Consider the following 4,262-nt stretch of genomic DNA (forward strand, 5'->3'; position numbering starts at 1 on the left):
CCCAGCTGACTTCCTGCTCTTTGGGCAGGGGGCTGGACTCAATGATCTCCCGAGGTCCCTTCCAGCCCTAATGTCTATGAAATCTATGAAATCTAGTCTAGGTTTGGGTTGTGAGAAGTGGCATCCTGGCATTTGTAATACATAATGCCTATAAATTAGAATGGGGAGATGAAAGGGTACTTGGTCATATTACTGACCAGTATTTTATCCCCCAATTTAACTTATTCATGGCTTTTGAAACATTTATCAAGAAAAAAATGCATATAGTTAAAGATTTGCTTTGTAGTAAATGTCATAGTTAAAAGTTTTGGTTGGGCATTTTTGAGGAGTGAATCACTAAAACAACAGACTTGAGGAGAGACTTGACATGTCTACTGGCAGGCTTCCATAGATTTCCAGGCTCTGAAAGAGCACATACAGTGCGTGCATTAAGTTTCATGGCACCTTTCCCAACTTGTAGGGTCCCTAGCATTTTGGGTAGCCAGTTGTCTGCCATCTGTTGGGGTACTAAATATCAACAGGTTTCCCAGGACTACCCAGGCAACCAGTTGAGATACCAATAACACTGCATTATGTTTCCTTCCTCTGAAATGTAACAAATGTCCAGAGTGGATTGAACTATATGTAACAGTATTTCAGTGATTCCCTGTGTAAACGTACTTTAAGCCAGACCTGAATATCCATAAAAATTTTGGTCATAAATCATTGTCCCTTGGAAGTACATTGGTTTGAATTTTTAGAACAGTAATACAAAGTATCCTCATTTCTATTACTCTCCCTGACAGTCACAATAAAAATAAGTGGGAATTTGCATCATACAACATATTCTAGTTATGGTGGTATTCAATATGTGTGATAGTCCTTTTTCACTATTATAAATGTTATGTGTAACTGATAATATGCTCCCCCTTTCACCTTGATGAAACTGTATACAGTATACTGCAGAAAAAGAAATGAAATAACGTGATACTGTGTACACATTTAGCTATTATATATATAATTTACATTAATAACCCTTGAGATGCATCTGTACTCATTTTTAATATATAGTTTACATGATTGATATATATATATATATATATATATATATTTTTATTTTAACTATATATATGTGTGTGTGTGTGTATGTAATATTTCTTATATATTCTGAAGGCATGATAATGTAAAAGCCAAATGTATACATGTATATATGTAACTATTAATATATATATGTGTATGTTATCAAATTATGTTATATATGTATGTATGTATATAGCATAATTTGATAACATAATTTTCAGCTTGTTATAGATAAAGCCCTTCAGCCTAGGCCTACATATATCATGATCACCATTCAGTCCTTTGAAAATACTGCTGTAATTGGAAACTGTTACCATGGTATTTAACTGTCTACTACATATCCGAGTACACCTTAAATGCGGGAAATCTGCAAATGCCAAGGTAAAGTTAATTTTACCTGTAAATGGCAATTGTCAAATTTTAATGGCAGACACCGTATAATGTTTCTAAATTGAATGAGGATTATTGGAGGGAATACACATGCCAAAAAACTCAGCATCACGTTTAGATCCCAGGGTGATTTTGCAGGTCTAGGAATTGGAAAATACTGTTTTACTTGAAAAGCTGAGCAGATCTGAAATTGTTGAAAGCCAATAACCTTGGAACTTGTTTGGGTACCGGTTTCCAAGTTCAGTATTCTGATTGAAACTGTTTTGTTTATTCTTCTATTCTAGGATTCTGGTCATTCTGGTCCATCTGTGACACCCCACTCTGCTGGTAATGTCACATGCTGCTCTGACTAGCATTACAGAATGGAACCAGTCTCTGGAGGTAAGATCTGATCTATTTTTTCCTAATCCATTTTCCATTTCCATGGATTGATAATGTTCTTTACACTCTGTTTTGTACAAATTAAGATATGAATGTTATAGCTATAGACAAATTCTAGTACTCTTGAGATTACATGGACACACTTTCATGTCAGCTTTACACTGCTGCTGTTTCACAAAATAATAGGGTGGAGTCTTGGGATCAAAGAAACAATTACTCTGAAGAGGAAAAAAAGGGGCTTTCAACCATGATTTATATAACTTAAAGACATGCTTTTGGTTTGTGAATTTAAAGATTGCTCAAGGAAGAGTTACTTCCATAAAGCACCCATCAGCATTCACAGTGTAAATATCATTCTCTAATTTTAATGATTTGGAACCACTGAGGGTTAATGTACTCCTGTTATCCTCATTTCTTTTCTCCACTTTCATTCTATTGTTGCTTATGTGTCATGCCTTACTCTTAGTGAATTTGCAAGCCTTCTGGGCAAGAACTATGTCTTCTATGTATTTGGATTACACCTAGTTTGAGCTGGAGCTACTAAAATTAAGGAGCTCTAGGAAGCTGAAGAAAAGAAGGAGAGAAAGATAAAGATGAAAAATGAGAGTTGGAGATCTGGGATGAGGGATGATCCTATGATGAGAAAACGTCTGGTAGGAAAAGAACTATATGCTTACTTACGTGGCAATTGCAGGACTGTATGGCAGTGCAAGAGCCCACTGTTGGGTGAATATGTGAGGTTTCTTTTTTTTTAATAGAATCCCCACATTTCAGTAGATTTAATCTTGGTTTCATCCTGATCCTTCATTGATTAAAATAGTTTCCTATGGTGAATCGTAGAAGCTTTCAGTTTTATACTGTGCTTGAGTCTTTGGTATGTTTTAATTAAACATCCAGTCACAGCTATCCTAACATATAACTGGGCTACTGTGAACGTTATTGCTTTTTTAATCCATTTGTGCATGTATTTAGAAGTGGTATAAATCTTTATACATCTGTAAATTTCACAGCTAGTGTCATTTCTTCATAGAATAGGTTTAATGGATCTGGTTTTAGGCACCAATTGCACTGCATTTTTTTTGTTTGGTGCCATGGTAACAATATCGAGGCAGAGTACTGAATAGAGATGCTGCATAAAGATAATACTCATGGTTTTTCATTTCTGGTTGAATTACAAGGACTTGTGTGTGGACCTGAATCTGGAATTCTGGAAAAATGCAAACTTCAGAGCTAGGGTCAAGTTCAGAGGTGACCATTAAATATTGGTCAAATTTACATATCTTGATAAGTGGGTGCAACTGAAAAAATGGAGAGGACAGAAAAGTTCAGTTAAGACAAAATAAGCAAACAACTGAAGGATGTAAGACCCAAGTTATATTAGACTAAGTTATTTTGCTGTTGATTGCTTTTTCTCATTCTGTTGTCCTTTTATATCACTGTATTTGCTCAAATATATGATGAACTCCCCAGTAATTAGATTCTATGTATGGAAAAAAAAAATACTATAATTGTCCAGGCATACAGTATAATTATTGGAGGTCTGCCTTGAATTTTCCCCCCTCTCAGAACTACAGCAGGGAAAATAAATCTGGGGCGGTCAGGTAGCCCTCTTGCCCTCTGCCCCTCCCAACTTCTTCCCCCACCCTAATGTCCAGATCTTGTTCTCCCTGAGCATGTGAAAGTGATGGACAAATTTGAAACCACTAATCTTAAAATAAACATACTTGTTATAAATGGAATATAAATAAATTAGCATAGGTATCCATAGAATAGATGCTGTTCACTTTTTTTGAAACTGCTGCAAATTTTAGCATGGGTACTCCATAAACACACTTTTAAGCCATACTTCTATATATATATGAGGCATGTCTACTTAGTTGACTAATTAGCTGCACAGTAAATGTTTCAGTGTGTACATTAGGTTGGAGTAAACTAATATACTCCACACCAGTACTAGTAAATACAAATACCATCCTGCTTCAGAGTAAAAAAAAAACTCTGCAGCAGCACATGTGTAGACATGGGCTAGTAGGGCATGAGGGTGTTTTAGTGCAGGGGCTGCCTGCCAGCTATCCCTGTGCTAAAGCACCCTCATACCCCAGCCAGCCCCTCCTCAGCATGCTGAGCCAGGGGGAGCAGCTCTGGGCTGGCAGGCTGACACCCAGGGCCCCCTCCAGCTGGGACTACTCTGCCATGGCTCAGTGTGCTGCAATCCTGGGCCCCCATGATGATGTGTGCCTCGCAGGAATTAGCATTAATAGGCACATGTAGACATGTCCATTTATATAGTATAAACTATGCGTGCTATTGGTCCAAAGCTGAAAGACTCATGATTTACCATACAGTTCACTGGGCTGGGCCCCAGCAGAGTAAAGTGTTTCAAGCCCACAGCTCAGCACTGTTCTGTATATATGTGTATACTTCAGCTATAC

General features: G+C 37.1%; 1 long non-coding RNA gene across 1 annotated transcript in view; it reads left to right on the top strand.

Moving 5' to 3' along the window:
• The window catches only part of LOC109305707, a 60,210-nt gene extending 58,323 nt beyond the window's left edge, over positions 1–1,887 (top strand). Inside the window, exon 3 of the long non-coding RNA XR_002099672.1 lies at positions 1,734–1,887. This is a non-coding gene — a long non-coding RNA (uncharacterized LOC109305707). The remainder of the gene's footprint in view (positions 1–1,733) is intronic.
• The last annotated feature ends 2,375 nt before the right edge of the window (positions 1,888–4,262 follow it).

Source organism: Crocodylus porosus, unplaced genomic scaffold (genome assembly GCF_001723895.1).
Source record: "Crocodylus porosus isolate Cpor-Errol unplaced genomic scaffold, CroPor_comp1, whole genome shotgun sequence".
NCBI classification, from domain to species: domain Eukaryota; kingdom Metazoa; phylum Chordata; order Crocodylia; family Crocodylidae; genus Crocodylus; species Crocodylus porosus.